Source organism: Pinus tabuliformis, chromosome 6 (assembly GCF_031772625.1).
Source record: "Pinus tabuliformis cultivar Carrire ecotype Pingquan chromosome 6, CPIR1, whole genome shotgun sequence".
In the NCBI taxonomy this organism is placed as follows: Eukaryota; Viridiplantae; Streptophyta; class Pinopsida; order Pinales; family Pinaceae; genus Pinus; species Pinus tabuliformis.
The window spans coordinates 213,059,754-213,080,359 of NC_142292.1; the positions used below are offsets into that span (position 1 = coordinate 213,059,754).

At 37.5% G+C, this 20,606-nt stretch overlaps 1 pseudogene; it reads right to left on the reverse strand.

Moving 5' to 3' along the window:
• Positions 1-19,428: 19,428 nt before the first annotated feature.
• On the reverse strand, positions 19,429-19,830 carry LOC149258219 (protein disulfide isomerase-like 1-4 pseudogene; annotated as a pseudogene).
• Between the last annotated feature and the right edge of the window lie 776 nt (positions 19,831-20,606).

Sequence of the window (20,606 nt, forward strand, 5' to 3'; positions counted from 1 at the left end):
ACAATAGGATCACCCAGGAAAAACTGCGCTAGGAAATAGGAGCTTGGAGAGCAGTGTGGAGGACTTAATGAGAAGTATATTTTGCCTGTGAGCATCTGTGAGGATTGTACTGAGAGCTGGCTAGCTATGAGAGTTAAATCTATGTGTAATCCTGAGATATTTCCACTCGTATGATAATACAGATAGCAGGGTTTTTAGCTGAGGCTTTCCCCTGAGTATTCTTCTATGCTTCATGTGCATTGATTCTGCTTCTGGTTATATGTGTTCTACTTGATCTTGCTCAAATATATTAAGCTTCCGCAAGTTTGATTGTAGAAGTAGATTAAAGTATTTTTCTTTAGTTATATTTCATTATCAGGTTATTCTATAGTGAGAATTTCTACATGACCGTTTGTTGAATTGTTCTCGGTTGAGTTTCAATCTTGGAAATTATATTGGACAGATTTCTAAGAAGTGAAGTTATTTCATCTATTTTAGAGTCTTCAGTTTTAGTCTTAGAGGAAGTTGAGGCCTCTTGACTTGACTTAAGTTTTTTCTTTGGGCTTTTTCCTCTTTAGCTTTTAAAGTGGCTAGGGTAGACCTATTTTCTTCCACCTCTATAGCATTAGTTTTCATGTCTTCAAGAGTCCTTGAAGTTCTTTCTCTTAACATCACAACAAAATCATCATCAAAAGCTTTTGAAAACCTAGATTTAGCTGCTACTACAGGTGGTTTGCAGTCAGGGGGCATCTTATGATAAAGTTTGTTGAACCTTTTGATAAAATCAGAGACAGGTTCACCAAATTTTCTTTTAAGTTCTTCAAAACCAATGAAAAAGTAAAGAGCATCTTTCTTCACTCCCCATTGATTTTTGAGTATATTTGTTAATTCTTCTCAATTTCTAATGGAATTTGGAGGTAACTGCCTAAACCAAGTCCTCACATTTCCCTCAAGAGTTTGAACAAACAACCTCATGTAAACATTTTCTTGTTTTATGTTCATGTTATCTACAAAGTCTAGAAAGGCTTGAAGGTGATCTTCAGCTGAGGGACCTATTTCTCCATTATATCTAGGAAGGTGCTTTAAATATCCATTTGGGAAAGCATCAAGGACTAGAGGTAAAACTAAAGCTGCATATATTGCTTGTACAATGGGTTGGAATGCCATAGTAGAGGATGATGAATGAGATGTTTGAGAAGATGATGATAAGGAAGAGGGAGATGGTGAAAGAGGAAGAGAATTAGTATGTGGGGGTGAAGAAGGAGGAGATAAAGAAGGTGGAGATAAATAAGGTGGAGACTTCTTGAATGATTTTAAAGGAGTTTTAATCACCAACTTGTGGACCTGAGAATGAATATCCTCTTTAGTTTCAAAGAGTGGATTTGAATATATAGCAAAGGACTCTTCAGGTTGTTTAGAAGTAGAAGATTTTGGTGGTTCAGAAGTGGAATGAAATGAATAAGTGGTGGGGGATATAAAGTCTGTAGGTTTGTATTCAGATAGATGAACACCCAGGTTAGACACAAATTTAGGTGATCCCGATGGAAGTGGGGGTTCTGGATGACATTCAAGTGAATGAATATGGAAAGCTAATTTGAAATCAACTCCCTTGTCTAGGAGTTCAACAACCCTAGGTGATAGGTTAGTGTACTCTGGATTGGATGGAATATTACTATAGGGATCAAATTGTAACATATCTTTAGACTGCAAGGCTGAAGTAGAAGAAGATGGTTTGTGTCTTCTTCTAGATAACAAGTTTTTCTAGATCTGACAGGGGACTAACTGTGTCAGATTTAGAATGGGATCTAGTGTGCTTAGAAGGTGCCAGTTTGATACAGTGGAGTCACCAGGTGAAAGATTTTTACTTGTCTATACCTTTAATCACCTTAAAGGAATATGAATAATATCGTTGACATAGGAAAACTTAATGAAATTCGAATCCTAGGCAGTGGCGCCAGATTGATGTTGTATATCTGAGATGATAATGGTAGGCTATCATGCCAGGGCATCTAAGATAATTGTTTTGGGGGTTTTGTTTTAATTTGGAAGACCAATGTAGGAAACAAATTTAAAATAGTGAGGCCTAACCCTTTGAATAATATTAATATCAAAACAAAGGGCTGCTATTGAAATTCACACAGTGATATAGCTTACATAGTGGTGAGCAGAAATAGAATGATGATATGATTATCACAGTCTTCAAATTGAAGATTAAATAATCATAAGTAAGAAAACATTTAAACTGTGTTTATAAGGTTTAACAGAATACTTAAGCTTACAAAAGATGCTGAGGATTTATTGATTTAGAGGGAATTAATTAAACAAATAGTTAATATAATTCATTCTCTTTATAGATGATCATTTTAGAAGCTTATAGGAATAGATTGAAACACAATTACTCCTACCTAGTTATCTCTTTAAATCATAAGAATATGAAGAAAAACACTATGAATATCACTGGAAAAACTTACAGGAAAAATGAAACTGTATGAATCAAAATTTAGAATCCTTTGCTTTGTATTAATGATTCAGAAAAGTCAAGTACATTCAATGCTTAGAAATGCTTCTTCAAGGGTGCAACCCTTAATAACTCGTGAAAGAGAGTTATTTATACAATTTAAGAAATGAGAAAATATCTTAAACTATTTTACAAAAATAAATAATTACAAAATCAGGAATATAAACTGCTAGCTGATCTGGCACTATTTTGGTGCTGAGTTGTTTGATGACTATTGCTAAAAAAAATTGAAAACTGTTGAAATTGTGATGACTATTCCTGTAAAGGCTGAATGTTGTTTGACCACCCTCTAGTCCAGTAAATAAGTTAATACTTCCCAGCGCTTCTTATCCAGGATAGATATTTTGGTTACCCTTCTACAAATTTCATCCATCTCTGTATACTTCGTGAAAGTGGGTTTTACTGGAAATATATGTCTAATCTCATCTAAAATGAAGAAGGTGTCCCTAAGTGCATTTAGCACCACCCTTGGTGTTGCTGCACTTCTTATGTTTGACACTGAAGTTGCATTGGTGCCTACCTCTGTAAGCTTTCAAACATAATCCTCAATAGGCATTAATTTGTCATTAATTACAAGCATAAAGGGCACACCCTTGCTGGTCAAGGGTTCAATCCTACTGAAAAAACGCTGAACTATTGTATTCACACTGCTACACTTTTCTTCTAACTGAAGGATGAGGTTCTTCTTGGTGATGATATTCTTTACTTCTAAAATAGTTGTTGTCTTGTCATTTATCCCTAACTCTTCAAGCTCATAGTTGTCTTTAGAGTTGAGGAACTTGATTATATTAGAAGCAATTTCTAGCATATCCTCAAGTTGTTTATAAATAGTTTCCACAACTTCTTGAAATTTCTCTAAGAGCTCCTTTTGATCAAACACTATCCTGATATAGGGCCAAATATCCTTAATTGCTTCAGTAATTTCTTCCCACAAAATTTCTCTTGCCAAACCCAATTTGTTTCCAATGTAAGATTCTTTAAGTTCCCTCTGCAATGTTTCAATCTGAGCTTTTGCTCTCTGCAACTTATCTGCATGTGAAGTGTCTGCAACTGTTTTCATATGTTATAACTCCTTGAGTTCATTCTGAAACTTCTTGATTTCTCCTATTTGAATAGACAGTTTCTGAACAACTTCAACAAGATGTTCAACTCCTTTTGCTGTACCTGTAGTTGATGTTGTGGCTGAAGTAGAAACCCTAGTTACAGGGATTGTTGCAAGGGGTACTATATCCATTGGAGTTTGAACTCTTTTGACAGCTTCCTCTTTCTCCTTGACTAGTTTCTCCATTTGCTCCTCCATTTGTTTTATCTACAGGTTTTGTTCTATGATGAGCCTCATCATGTCAGACTTTTGAGTTTCTGTTTCTTCAATTTCTTTAGCCATTAGGTCCTCAGAAGCTAGAAATTTGAGCTGCTTCTTTAATGCTGCAACTTCAACATTTTTCTTTTTAATGAGTTCTTTTGCAGCATTTATGTTGGAGGGATTATATCCCATCTTCAGCACCAGATTTTCCAAAGATTGGATCTTGGTGTCCTTTGCCAATGAGGAGACTTTCTCCAACTTAAGCTGTGACTATGTGTTGGCCAAGGTAACCTGCATTTTTTATAAACTCATGGCAATGTTAGTCAAGGTGGAAGAAATCATCTGCCCAGTTTGTTTGTGCATCTCAATTTGATCAATTGGATGCACATCCTTCACATTGAACTCAAAAGAAGTCTGCTTCTGATAGTGTGCAATAGTCCTAGGTTGTGGAATTTAGGCTTGTAGAAAAGCCATTTGCATTTTACCCTTCTCAGAGTCAAAGACTGAAAGAAAACTACCTTAGAGTTGGAGGAATGTTTACAAAATTGTGTAGGTGTTCAACTTCAACTCTTCATTATTCTTTTTGGTCTCACTGAAAACATGAAAGATGTCCTCCTCCTTGTCCTTTTGGATGCTCCCACTGGTTTGAATTACCTATTATTCTTGAGAAGTAGTGGAATGAGTTTGGGACTAGGTAGAGTATCCACTAGACTGTGTATAGATCATGGTCTCTCCAAGTCCATCCAATGCTGTCTTCTAAGGTTCATTTGTTACACCAACAATCACAGAGATCCTAGGTCTCTTTTTCCTATGCACAATCCTAAAGCCCTGGCTGGATGCTTCAGTTGTAGGGGATGACTATTCTTCCCTTCCTCTTTTAGCTATATTTTCTTGTGCAAGTGGAGTTTGTACATTTGATGTAGGTCCATTCCAACTTATTTTTATATTGCTCTATTTCAGGCCTGGCTGTGTGATGATATGCAGTAAACTTGTTCCACCTTGAGTTTAGAAATCAATCCCATTGGGTCATAAGACCAAGTGAAACTGAGACCAAACTTCATCTCCTTTAATAACTTGTCTGCTTCCTCTCCTGCTGCCCTGTTATTACAGATGAATGGACCAACTTGGGCTTTCAGCTTGAATTGTGATTTCTTCTTTGCAGCCACAAAGTGCACTTCATCTGCATTTAACCTCTGCCTAATGTATTCCAGTGCAAAGATTCTGATAGGGAGGTACTTGGGAAGTTTGTAGGGTGGAAGCTCACAACCATAAACTTTGATTTCTGTATAGTTTTGGTAACAATACCAATCCCTTGTTGTAGCTTGATCAACCAACTGTAATACTTTGACAATATCCTCACTGATTCTTGGTACTTGAGTGCTACTCATAAGACTGATAGCTGGATGAATAAACAGTTCTATGAACTCTTTATATGTAAACTCTTCCTTCTCCTTCATTCCCATTGAAGTCCAAAATATCACTGATTGCTAGTTTCCTTGCTTATCTAGCTTTTGTAAGGTAAATGGAAATTTGTCTCCCTGAAAATATATGAAAAGGCATACAAGTGCTGAAGCATACTTGAATACTTCTTCAGTATTAAACTTGAAAAATTTCTCATGTATTGCTTCAGCTAGGAAATGTCTGAAATCATGAATAACAGTGGGTTTGGAATCAGCAGAAAAGATGGACAAGAAACCAAGGATGGCTTCATTAACATATTGATCATAGTTATAACCAAGCAGATAGGACAAAATAGTGATGATTTTCTTGGTTCTATCAGGGAACATGGATGAATCATAAGGAGGGTTTCTTTTAGGCAAAGGACTATCAATAGCTAGAAAATGTTCAAGAGTCTAGGATCTTTTAGTAAAGTCTAGTTTTTGATAGACTTCTATCAAGTTTTCATGGGAAAAAGGATGGGTTGGTGTAGTAGTAGGGGCCTGCAACATTTTTTCAATGGAGTCAAAATTGATTAAATAGAGGATGTGGGCCATCGGATCTCAGGCGAGCATGTGAGTTGAAAGATAAGGTGAAAGGGATATAACACGTGAAGTGGAAACGATGGTGGGGTCACAACTTTAAGGAGGATGTGACAATTGCGGGTTATGGTGAATGAATGGGCGGATGAATGTGGGATATTTACAAAGTAACATTGGTGTTTTAAAATTCATGGTTAATTAAAACACATCTTCGAATGCATAGCTTATCCAATGTTACAACTTAGGATAAAATCCTTTCATGCTCCAATTATTTCTCATATGTCTACCTACCCTTTACATTTCTAATATTTTCTTTTATTCATCTGAGTGCATTTAGGCTAGCAACTCAATATTTCCTTTTAATGACTAATCTACCTCTATCCCTTATTTCCTCCATTGGCTCAGATTAAACTGTTGAGCCAATTTTATTTGCTACTTATTGACAAAAAATTTAAATAAATTCCAATCATGGTTGAACTGTACAATTGGATTAGATGAACTGGGTGTGGCATTCAAAAAATCTGCACACAACCTTTATTTGTAAAAATAAAATTGACTAAGAGTAGTGGGATTTGGATTTGCAACACTTTCAGAGTTTATTGTTTTTTTCTTTTCTTTCTAACCTAACATTTTATTTTTGCCTCCATTCTTTAGGGCATCTATTCTAACATTTTATTTTATATGGACTTATTCATAAAATATCCCTAACATTTTTTAATTCAATATTCTTTTTTCCATATCCTAACTTAACATTTTTTGAAATATATTTTCATTTTTTGACTAATTGATACTAACTTACCAAAACCAAAAGATGCTACAACATGTATGCTTCTCTTCTCTTTCTCTTGGAAATTCTACCCACACTCACTTCAGAACCTCCTTTTGCAGCTTCTATCCAACCTCAATTACTGGAAGTAGTCCTTGTTGGCATTATGATACAAGTGTTGTCCTTGATGGCAACTCACACAGATGACAAATTGTAGTGCAGCAGGTCAGTAGCAAATAATTGATGATCAAATTACAAAAAATGAAGAAAGAAAAGTATATACGCAAGTTCACTATATACAAAGGCGTGTATACATGTGGGATTGCTGATCAAAAGTCGCGTATGCGTATGCACGCACTTTCATGCACGGAAAAGCGCGTACATGTGGGAAAGCTTATTTTTGGGTCCGTGGTATTTAGACCTATGGTTTTGGACCTTGGTATTGCGTTCGAAGTATTGAACCCAGGTATTGGGTCCCTAGCATTGGTTCTAAATGGTTTTGGACCATGGTATTGAGTAAGGCCTAAGACTATAAAAGGAGAAGAAGATCATTAGGCAAAGGTAATTTTAGAAAATCTTGAATATCTGATGAAGTATGAGATCGAGTATGCAGGTTATGGGTTCATGATGCTTTGCTAAGGAGGAATCTCACTGGTTGATGGAGAACAAGATCTAAGGATAGATCGGGATCAAATGGTTTGGAATGAATGGTTTGATTATGCTTATTCTAGATCTGTATATTGACGCATGTAATGTTCTGATCTGGGTATAACTTAAGGTTGAAATAGCTGCAACGCATGAATGAATATTTACAGATGTATACACTGGTTGACTTTGATAAAAGCGTGCACATACACAGGTTATATACATCTATGTAGTGTATACCATATACTTTATGATATTTGAAGTTACAGGTGGTTCTGATAGTTGATGCAAAGTATGAGTTCTGATGACTGTTTACTGGTGTCAGTATTCTACATATTTAGTTTGGTTGATTGTGTTTAGCTTCAGTGTTGATGGATGGGATCTATAATGGATCAGGATCATAATGACTTATCTTTATGTGATATGATGGACTAGATCTGGTTGCTAACATATGTATTATCCTTGTATATGTGATGATCTGGGTATTTCTGAAGTCAGGAAGTGCAATGAAGTTATAAGTAAGTAATTGATGAAATATACGCTGGTTCACTTTGGTGAAGTTGCGTATACATGATGGTTCGGCTCTTCGAAGTAGTGTATGCACTCTGATGCATGATTTTTGAGGATATAGTTAGATTTGAATGTTGTTGCAGAGTTCTGTGTTCTGGTGATTGCAGTTTGTTGAAAGGGTTTCAGTGATTCAGTATTGGATGATTCAGAGATTGATGATGCTAGTGTTGATTGATTGTGCTTCAATGATATTGATGGGTCCAGTATGAAAATTGGATGAAACGTGGCCTTCAGATTATGATGATGTGTTCCATGAGTATCTAGTCTAAAAATTTATGAAACGTGGTACCTGGAGGAAGAAAGAGAAGGTTGTAGCCTTCTGTAGGTCGGCACCTATGTACTAGTACATTAGCTAGTACAAGAGCTAAGGGGGTGGTAGCTTCCTTCCAGTAGCAACTGGAAAACGAGTGAAGGTTGGAGAATTCAGTAGGCCAGCACCTACGTACTAGTAAAAGGATCAGCTAATCCAAGAGCTAAGGGGTTGCAGCTCCCTTCCAGGAGAAGCTGGAGAATGAGAGAAGGTTGTAGCCTTCTACAGGTAGAAGCCTGTGTACTGGTATAAGACTACACCAGTACAGAAATATTGTAAAAAGAAGTTTCTTATTAAAAGAAGATAGAGACGACTTGCAGCAAGTGGTTTTCACCCACATTGGGTTTCCACCTTATATCATGGTGTTCATGTGTGCTTCTTGTGTGTGATGATCTGTTCTATTTTATTGCTCCTGTTTACTACTGATATGGCTAATAATGTTCTGATGCACTCATTAAGGATCAACTAATTGAATCATAAGTTTACTTGATATATGCTTGTTGCACTACACACAGTTGCGTATACATGCGGTTTGTCTTAACTGAAGTAGCGTATATGAATCTTCATATGGAAATGAAAAAGTTATATTGATTTGATAATACTGATTCACCCCCCCCCCCCCCTCTCAGTATTATTTCCAACAATTGGTATCAGAGCAGGTCCTTTGGTAGAAGCTTGATCGCTTGAAGGAGATCCATAGAACAATGGGAAAGAAGCTTAAGAAGAAAGTGCCTAAGAAGAAGAAGACATCTCAGAAGAACTATGACAGTGGGAGAATCGATTGGGGAATATGTGGAAGAAGCACTTCAGAATGAAGATGAACAAGCAAAAGAACTATCAGGTATGAATTTGTTATCCTCTGGTGATACATTTATCCATCCATTTGAAGATGATGAAAGTGATAGCGAAATAACTGAATTCGCTCTTATGGGTGAGCAAGAAAGATATCAAGTAGAGGCAGAATTTAAAAGGCTTACAGACAAAATTAGAGATCAACAAGATCTATTGCACAAAAGGGAATGTATCTCCAAAGAAGAAGTTACCAAACTAAAAGCTCAACTAGAGGAAGGAAACAAGGTAAGGAAGCTATTCAAGGAAAAATGTCAAAAGTTGCAGGATGAAGTGACATCATTAAGAAATGAAGTAAATGAAAGGATCACAACAATCAAGAAACTCAGAGAAAGATAGAGTTACTATGAAAGTCTTGAAGCCACAATCCTCTCACTAAAAGAAGATCTCAAAGAATCAAATAAGCAAAATAAAGAACTACTCCAAGCTCTTGAAAAACAAGAAAATGAAGTTCTTGAATTAAGACACCAGTTGGAAGAAGGAAGAAAAGCTGAAGAAAACATGAAGAAACAGTATCATGAAAAGGAAGAGCAACTTCATGCTGAGGTAAATATTCTAAAATAAAACTTAGAAGAAAAGGATAAGCTCTTACGATTTCAAGATAGTACTAAGATATTGGATGATATTCTTAGTAGTCAAAGGTTTCCTACTATCAAAACTGGTCTTGGTTTTCATGAATCTGTTGAAGGTGAATCTAGTTCACAAAATAAGACAATGAACTCTAATGCACAATTTGAAATACTCAACAAGGAGATGAGAGGTCAATCCCATCAACAACCAAGGAAAGAAATTCTTCAAAGAAAATCTTTTACTCCTCCGATGAATAATGTTGAATGTTATGTATGTCATAATCTTGGACATGTTGCAGCCAAATGCAGAAGTAGAATGGTTCAAGACCATCATACAGAAATATCATCACGTTCCAGGTACTTTAAGGGATATTGTTTTTCTTGCAATATGTTTGGTCACAAAGCTGTTGATTGCTACAGAAGGAATATGAAACATGTAAAATGTTATGCATGTAACAAGCTTGGACATACAGCAAAGGAATGCAGGAACAAAGTACGGGCACCATACCGAAAGGAGAAAACATCATCACACTTGAAGATATGGAAGAAGAAGGAAGTACAGTCAGGAAAATGTGGCACAACACAATGTACAGACATAACAGACTCAGAGGGAACTGAAAGTGTGAAACTTCAGTGTTCTAAATCTCATACGCAAGTTTCATGAAGAAAAGTCGCGTATATACGCGAGTTAGACACTACACAGTCACGTATATGTTAGTTTGAGGAAAAGCAGTGGGACAGACTCAGGAAAAAGGGTCTGATATGATTCAGTCCATTATTTGCTCTGTTTGATAATGGTTACAATCTGCTGATGATGTGTGGAAATGTCTTGATACTTGTAATATGTTTAAAAGTGTTTTTGATCCTAAATTAATGATGATGATGCCTTGATACTTCTTGCTGATATATGCATGATCAGATCTGACAGTAAGCAAGATGGCACAGGTTCAGGGGGAGCATATACTTTTAATAATGCATTGTTGGCATTATGGTTAGTAGTCCTTGGTGATGATGCTTATATGGCTAAATGATACATCTTGCTATGATATGGTTATGAGTTTCCATGATAAAATTTCATATGATTCTTGGGGTTACATAGTTGGTGTTCAGATCAGATTTGTGGTTGATTCTTTGATGATGCATATATGGTGCTTACATGGTGATCTTCATAAGGATAAGGAGAAGTACAAAGCTTGAATACACAATTTCATTACTTGATGATGAGTCACTCATATGCTGCTGTCGACATATAATACAGTTATGATGCAGGATTCCTATAGTTCTTGGCATTCACATGGATGAGGATTGTTGCTGTTGATGATATCAAGAAGTCTTGACAAAAGATCTTGAGCTCAAGATACATAGTGCTATATACAGTATGCTGGATACATGGATGATTACTCAAAGTTGCATTGTTGGAGACATGATGATGATGAGTTCTTACCCATATGATGACAGGTTGATACTTACATATGTTGATTGATACAGATGAGGGATGTCCCCAAGTGATGATACATGGATGATATATAAGATCATGCAGATCTTGATGTTGATGAGATGGCTATGGTGTCTTTCGCATATGATATAATGTGAATGATTTTATAATTCTCAAGATCAAGAGGATGAATTGATATCTATATGCAGACATATCTTGTCACAGGTTGATGCTATCTACACTAATGGACATATACAGGTTGCTGGTCTAGATGTTGTTGACAGATGCTTATGGAGCAAATCATACACTATGTATGATAGTTGTTGATGACTATCATGGTCTTATTTAGATGTTTGGTCTCTGCTATAAATGTCATGTATATCATTCAATGTAAAGGTCATATCAAGACTCATGATGTAATAGTTTGTCTCTGTCTATTGTAGTCATTTGATGAATCCCTTTTGGTCATATGTTGTAATTTGTACCCCCACTATGCATGGGAAGGATGATGTAATATTTTGAAGTCATGTATAAAAAATTGGTATCTGGTGTATCCCCACTTGGTTGGGAGATGGATGTATGTATGAGTCTTTGGTGAGAGGAAGGTCATTTATGATAGAGTCATGTTCTTCTTGTAGAACATCTTTTTGTAGACCTTGCTTGCAGTCAGGGGGAGCATGGATAGCACAAGAAAGCAGATATTTCAATATGTACTAAGAGGGAGCATGGACAGATTGGTACACCATGGCATATACAAAGGGAGAGCTCAATCAGAGATTTCAGTAGGTACTCAGGGGGAGTATGGACAACGGAATGTATATCAAGGAAGAGAATATCTTGGTTCGCCCTTTGCCCTTGATGTCAAAGGGGGAGAGTAACTTGGTATGGTTGTTGCCATCAAGTCCAAAGGGGGAGATTGTTGGCATTATGATGCATGTGTTGTACTTGATGGCAACCCACTTGTAGCAGAACATCTTACCTATACATAACTAGATGAATCTACAGAAGAGAGATCAGATGTGACAGAACAAATGGGATGCAGGGCAGCTCAAAGGAATCAGTTCAGATGTAATGTACAATGACAACTCATTAAGTTGACAGTTCTTAGTATGGCAAGTTAGCTTTGCCATCAAGTCCAAAGGGGGAGATTGTTGGCATTATGATACAAGTGTTGTCCTTGATGGCAACTCACACAGATGACAGATCATAGTGCAGCAGGTCAGTAGCAAAGAATTGATGATCAGATTACAAATAATGAAGAAAGAAAAGTATATACGCAGGTTCACTATATACAAAGGCACGTATACACGCAGGATTGCTGATCAGAAGTCGTGTATGCGTATGCATGCACTTTCATGCACAGAAAAGCGCTTACATGTGGGAAAGCTTATTTTTGGGTCCGTGGTATTTAGACCTATGGTTTTGGACCTTGGTATTGCGTCCGAAGTATTGAACCCAGGTATTGGGTCCCTAGCATTGGTTCTAAATGGTCTTGGACCATGGTATTGAGTAAGGAATAAGACTATAAAAGGAGAAGAAGATCATTAGGCAAAGGAAATTTTAGAAAATCTTGAATAACTGATGAAGTATGAGATCCAGTATGCAGGTTATGGGTTCATGATGCTTTGCTAAGGAGGAATCTCACCGGTTGATGGAGAACAAGATCTAAGGATAGATCGGGATCAAATGGTTTTGAATGAATCATCTCTATATGGTTTAATTATGCATATTCTAGATCTGTATACTGACGCATGTAATGTTCTGATTTGGGTATAACTTAAGGTTGAAATAGCTGCAACAGATGAATGAATATTTACATATGTATAGGCTGGTTGACTTTGATAAAAGCATGTACATACACAGGTTATATACATCTAAGTAGCATATACCATATACTCTATGATATTTGAAGTTACAGGTGGTTGTGATAGTTGATGCAAAGTATGAGTTCTGATGATTGTTTACTGGTGTCAGTGTTATGCATATTCAGTTTGGTTGATTATGTTTAGCTTCAGTGTTGATGGATGAGATCTATAATGGATCAGGATCATAATGACTTATCTTTATGTGATCTGATGGACTAGATCCGATTGCTAACATATGTATTATCCTTGTATATGTGATGATGTAGGTATGTCTGAAGTCAGGAAGTGCAACGAAGTTATAAGTAAGTAATTGATGAAATATACGCTAGTTCGCTTTGGTGAAGTTGCGTATACATGCTGGTTCGGCTCTTCCAAGTAGCGTATGCACTCTGATGCATGATTTTTGAGGATACAGTTAGATCTGAATGTTGTTGCAGATTTCTGTGTTCTGGTGATTGCAGTTTGTTGACAGGGTTTCAGTGATTCAGTATTGGATTATTCAGAGATTGATGATGCTAGTGTTGATTGATTGTGCTTCAATGATATTGATGGGTCTAGTATGAAAATTGGATGAAACGTGGCCTTCAGATTATGATGATGTGTTCCATGAGTATCCAGTCTAAAAATTTATGAAACGTGGTACCTGGAGGAAGAAAGAGAAGGTTGTAGCCTTTTGTAGGTCGGCACCTACATACTAGTACATCAGCTAGTACAAGAGCTAAGGGGGTGGTAGCTCCCTTCCAGTAGCAGCTGGAAAATGAGTTAAGGTTGGAGCATTCAGTAGGCCAGCACCTACGTACTAGTAAAAGGATCAGCTAGTACAAGAGCTAAGGGGGTTGTAGCTCCCTTCCAGGAGAAGCTAGAGAACGAGAGAAGGTTGTATACTTCTACAGGTAGAAGCATGTGTACTGGTATAAGACTGCACCAGTACAGAAATATTGTAAAAAGAAGTTTCTTATTAAAAGAAGATAGAGACAACTTGCAGCAGGTGGTTTTCACCCACTTTGGGTTTCCATCTTATATCATGGTGTTCATGTGTGCTTCTTGTGTGTGATGATTTGTTCTGTTTTACTGCTCATGTTTACTGTTCATATGGCTAATAATGTTCTGATGCACTCATTAAGGATCAACTAATTGAATCATAAGTTTACTCGATGTACGCTTGTTTCACTACACACAGTTGCGTACACACGCGGTTTGTCTTAACTAAAGTAGCGTATATGAATCTTCATATGGAAATTAAAAAGTTATATTGATTTGATAATACTGATTCACCCCCCCTCTCAGTATTATTTCCAACAGTCCTCTTCTGTTTCTCTACATTAGAACCTCTCCTCCTTTCTTCCTCTAGAGCATGTCTTCTCCTCATATTTCAAAGCTATCAGGCTTCTGCAATTTCATCTGCTCACCTCTTTCTTATCTTAAGACTTTGTTTTTGATGCAACCTTATGGCTGCACAACCAGTATACCTTATCGGGATTTAAATCCCCCTTAATGGCCAATAAATTTTATATCTCCATCATTCTTTGCCGGCACAGGTTCAGAATTTAAGAAAGGCTTGAGTCTATCCCAAGGAAGTCCTCTCCAAAAGCCTTGATGTTATATGTATTTATTTCAACTTCAAAAAGATATTTGATGGGCTCTCCAAATAAAACACATGCGATTACCTTTGGTTCATCTCCACTTAAGCCAAAGTATTCCATAATTGGTTTCCCAACATCAGCATTGTCAGAATCAACCTACACCAAAAGGATTTTTCCCTCAAATTCTTTTGCAGCGTCTTGAAATGATGGAATGACCTCTTCATAATCCTTGGCAGTTACAAAGAGTAGGGTTTGGTTCTTTATAGAACTATCAACTATCGTATTAGCACCTTCCCTGGTGAAAGTCGTCACTAATGGGAGCTTGTTTGCAAAGGTGAACTCAGTTATGGCAGCTTTCTCGAATTTTCCATCAAAATGGGATATTTTTTAGGTGCTTTCTTCAATAGTACCAATGTTGGCCTCTTTGTCTTTGTGTTAATTCCAAGAACAGCGCCTACGCGTTCACTAACTATTTGACAAAAGAACATGTCATCTTCTTGCCTGGACGTGGCTTCAACTTCTTATTTTCAGTGCCCTCTAATGAGTCAAACAAACCAACAATAGTTGTGGTCCCTGAGTCCAATAGAGTTTCTGTATCCTCAGTTGTGATGAGATCAGATATCTCAGGTCTAGTTTTGTTTTTCCACCCTTCAGGCAGGGTCTCCAGATCTCTGAGAGGATCCCTAATCAATAGAAGTATTGGTTCATTTACACCCAGATGGCAACTTCCGTGAACTGGAAATTAACAAATACCACGTAGAGACTTCCCATGGCGATTCCAGTGACATTAACAATTTATTACTGACTCTGGATTTAGCCTATGACAGGTTCCTCTGATACAACACACAAAACTTGATTCATATCAATCAAAACGATTTCTATGCCAGAAAGGTATTCGAACCCTTCTACAAGAACCTCGTAATTCTTGTGCCATTAACTACCAGGAGAAACCCATTCAGCGATCACAATTCATGCATTCAAACATTGCCATTTCATATTACAGGGATTGCACGTGAATTCCTAAGCAACATTTCATATATTCATTAATCATTTACTGACCATCACATAAATCACACAGAGATTTCTGAGTAGACACTTACACACTTGTCCAATTGACCATGGGGAGATCAAGTCACAGAAGCACATAACTATTACAGATTTAATATGTAGAATCTTTATTAGCATATTACTGTTACCTCAACGGCCTAATCATACAAGGATGGGTGTGCTCTGCCTTGGCCCTCTCTATCTGTCAGACCTCCCCTCATTTGATCTATCTCCCCTCTCTTCTATTACATTCTTCGAATATATCTTCTATACCTAGGATTCTGAACCGGTTATGATTCAGTTCCACCTTTTCCTCAACTAGATCTTGATATCCCCAACGACCCACAAACCTCTAACTAACACCTAAATTAGGATTTCTTATCCCTACAAAATCTCACCAGACTAGATCTAATCAGGTTCTCAAACATTCGAGAACACTTACAATTCAAACCTATTAATAACTTATAAAAATACATTTAATCGACCCTAGGAAACCAACTTCCTAGTAATACCAGCAACCCCCTAAGCTAACATAGATATAATTTGGTACTTGAGCCAATGCTCCTGCATCAGACTCCCACACTTGAAAACATTCATGATCTCCTGATCATGTGCTTTCAAAAAGAAAAAAAATCCTCCTGGATCCCAGACTTTGTTCTGGAGTTGTCCATATTCTCTACTCCTTCGTTTCTGCTGCATGTCAACTACTTCCTGCTTCATCTTCCTTCTCTGGTCAATCAGGTTTATGTCCTGACTGATCACCTTTTCTGATGCTGCCAACCTTTGCCTTCTGGTCTGCTTCAACATCAACTTCCTTATGTTCTCAATCTTTGTTTCCAGTAGATCTTCTTGCTGGTCTTCTTCATTAATTCTTCCTTCCTGCTTTAGCTTGTTGCTACTGTCCAGCTGCATCTTCCTCTGTTTCACACATTCAGACTGTGTGTCTCCTTTCAACAGTATTTCAACTTGTTGTTCTGGACTTTCTTCTTTCATCAACACTTCAGTGTGTTGATTTAACTCCTTCAAAGAGTTTTCAAGTTTTTCCTCTGCATCATCTATTCTAATAATGCTTCCTTGCCCTGGTTCACAGTTGTGAACTTCTTCCTCTGCTTCTACTTCCTTTACTGCAGACCTCTTGCAGTCTTCATCAGGTACTGGTGCTTTTAGCCATTTCTCTAGTAACTCTAGCTCCTTCTCCCATACATTAGCTTCTTGATGAGAGCTTCTTTCTTTTTCTCCTTGATCCTGTTGTTGACTTCTTGTCATTGTCAGCTCTTCTTCCTTTTCTTTGCCTTTTTCTAGGTGAATTTCTGCTTCATGTCGTCTTCCTTGAGGTATGTTTTTCAGGTTGATCAACTCAACATCTCCCATGGTTGACTCAATCATGCCTATCATCATGACAGCATGATGATCTTTTACTATGTTTTCAGAAATCATAGTCTCTTCTTCATGAACTTCTTTGACAATCTTCATTGGTTGTCCTTTTTCACCTTTATATGTTGCTTTCACTAATATTTTTGAGCTCTCGTCTTCTATGCAGTTTTCTCTTCCAGGACTGTCAACTACACTCCATGTGGGTGATACTGAATCGCTTGAAAACAATGTTGAGGAGCCATTGGGTGGAGAGGAACAATAGCTAGGACCACATGCTTCCTGCCAAGAAATGTCTCTACCAACTATGGGCAACCCTGTTATTGATACATTAGCCAGCTCAGTGGAATCAGAATGTCCTGATGTGACAGGGTGATTGTTGTTTCCCAAAGTTAAATTTTCCAAATTTCGAGTTTCTTTTAATGTTGTAAGATTACCTCTATCACTGTGAAGACAAGATGTCGGCAACTTAACCCTTTCTTCAATTGATTTTATGTCCCCACCTGCCAACTTCTCAAGGGAACCAGCTTGATGTGCATCCCAAACCACGGGAGCAGAACAGGGTTGATCACTACATTTGATGGCATTTCCGCCAGGTTTTCGTTGACCAACAAATGAAATATTAAAAAATGATTTGTCTTCCCCTGCCTGTCGAATTAATACTTCCACATCATTTAAACCCTCTTTGACCTCTTCTGTCTCTCTCAAGTTTCTCTTGGAAAGTTGCACATCCTCTACAAAATATTTTTTAGATGTTACATCTTGAACTAAAGAATTCTTTTCTACTGATAAAACACTCTTCCTGATGCTCATATGGCCTTCTTGCATACCTAAACTTCCTTCGAGGGGTAACATTGTAGCCAAGATTTCTGACAACGGTGTATGCAATGTTGGAAGCTTATGTGGAACATCAATTACTTTATTTGCATCTTTCCCATAAGGTTGTGTTTCCATGGTTCCATCAATTTTACCTTCTGTCACCAGTTCAACCTGTTTCTCTGAATTTCCTTCTAGTCTTCCTGTCAACATTTCAGGATATCTCCTTGAGCTTTCCTCAAGGTTTCCTGTTAACATTTCAGTATGTTGATGCAAGTTCTCTTCTGAACTTTTGAGACCCTCATACAATCTCACCTCTTCCTCATCATCATCTAGAGATATTCCTTCCTCTGGCTTGCAGATAACTTCATCTGCTCCTCCTGCATCTTCAAGCATTTTCCTCTGAACAATTTTTCCTGTGGCATCTTCAATTCTTATCCTTGACTCAAAGAATTTGAGTTCCTTTGTCCATAAGACAATCTCCTTTTGCTTCCACCTCATCTGTAATGAGTGCCAAATCACCTTCTTTCCTTTTAATGGAAAGGTCCATCCTCTTTTCTGGTCTTCTGGTTCTTGTAGCAGCTCTGTCAATATCTCCAATCTTGCTTTCATGTCAGCAAGTTGCTTGTCAAGCTCCTCTTGACTCATCCTCTTCATGCCATTTGTCTTGGCATTCTTTCCTCTATAGTGGCTTTCTTCAGAACCTCTGCAATGATCTTCCATCATCTTTGTCTTCATCTTCTCTTCATGAGCTCCTCTCTCCACTACAACAAGCCTCCACAATAGCAAGTCCTCCTTACTGCAATCTTACCTCACTAAGCTCTCCTCACTCAGTCTTTTGGTAAGCATGGTCCTCTTTCTAGAACCTTCTCTTGCGCAACATCTTTGCTCCTTCTAGGCTTCTGCAAGCTCTCACTCTCCCTTGAGAACACTTTAGTTGTCCTCTCTGTCCAATCTCTTGTTGGATACTTCAGGTTCACTGCCACTTCAGAGTGCTTTCTTTGCTCTACTTTTCCCTTTGTCTCACAGTTTATCAACTCAGTTAAAACAAATATCATCATATATTTTTTTTTATGATCCCTATAGGATCATGTCCATCTACATTTTACATGCACTGTCTCAAATTATTTTCTTTCCACAAATTCTTTCTTTGAGAGTAAAACTCTTCTCCTCTCTATTCTGCTATGTGTTCGGATTTAAAATCTCCTTTGAGAATGAAATTCTCAGCTCTCTCTGCTATCTTTCATTTCTGTTATCTTTGACCTCTATTGTCCTTGGCCATTTTCCCTCTGCAACTTTTCCTTGGGAGTATTAATCACATCCCATCTTTGCTATCTTACCTCCTTGCTACTGTCAGCTTCTGTCTTTTTCCAAGACCTGCTTTCTCCTTGTGCAACCTTTGAACCCTTGCACACAAAACATGCTTATTTTTTCTTTTTGTCCTGCCAGTCTTTCTGATTACCAGCTCTATCTTGTCATCAGGTGTTGGCTACCAAAATTTTCACTTCCTCTGTCAACTTTAATCTTCACCCTTGATCTTCCATCACATGGTTCATCTAACGGTTGCAAAACTTCACGCTTTTGCACGTTCTGCTACAATTCTCTAAGAACTTCCTAAAAGTTCTTCTACAGTCTCGCTACTGTAATCTGGTACCAAACTTCATTCATTCAACATGCTACTGTTTCCATACCTCTGTAGTCTTAAATCTTCATAAGCAAACATCTCTTCGCAGGAAATTTCTTCCTTAACCTGCTCTGATACCAAAAATGATGCAACCTTATGGCTGCACAACTAGTATACCTTATCGGGATTTAAATCCCCCTTAATGGCCAATAAATTTTATATCTCCATCATTCTTTGCCGGCACAGGTTTGGACTTTAAGAAAGGCTTGAGTCTATCCGCAAGGAAGTCCTCTCCAAAAGCCTTGATGTTATCCGTATTTATTTCAACTTCAAAAAGATATTTGATGGGCTCTCCAGATAAAACACATGCGATTACCTTTGGTTCATCTCCACTTAAGCCAAAGTATTCCATAATTGGTTTCCCAACATCAGCATTGTCAGAATCAACCTGCACAAAAAGGATCTTTCCCTTAAATGCTTTTGCAGCTTCTTGAAATGATGGAATGACCTTTTCATAATCCTTAGCAGTTACAAAGAGCAGGGTTTGGTTCTTTATAGAATTGTCAAATATCGTATTAGCACCTTCCCTGGTGAAAGTCATCACTAATGGGAGCTTGTTTGCAAAGACGAACTCAGTTACGGAAACATTCTCGAATTTTCCATCAAAATGGGATTTTTTTTAGGTGCTTTCTTCAATAGTACCAATGTTGGCCTCTTTGTCTTTGTGTTAATGCCAAGAACAGCGGCTACGCATTCACTAATTGTTTGACAAAAGAACACGTCATCTTCTTGCCTGGACGCTGCTTCAACTTCTTATTTTTAGTGCCCTCTAACGAGTCAAACAAACCAACAACAGTTGTGGTCCCTGAGTCCAATAGAGTTTCTGTACCCTCAATTGTGATGAGATCAGATACCTCAGGTCGAGTTTTGTTTTTCCACCCTTCAGGCAAGGTATCCAGATCTCTGAGCAGATCCCTAATCAACAGAATTATTGGTTCATTTATGCCCAGATGGTGACTTTCATGAACTGGAAATTAACAAATACCACGCAGAGACTTCCCATGGCGATTCTAGTGTCATTAACAATTTATTACTGACTCTGGATTTAACCTATGACAGGTTCCTCTAATACAACATACAAAACTTGATTCATATCAATCACAACGATTTCTATGCTAGAAAGGTATTCAAACCCTTCTACAGGAACCTCATAATTCCTGTGCCATTAACTACTAGGAGAAACCCATTCAATGATCACAATTCATGCATTCAAACATTTCCATTTCGTATTACAGGGATTGCACGTGAATTCCTAAGCAACATTTCATATATTCATTAATCATTTACTGACCATCACATAAATCACACAGAGATTTC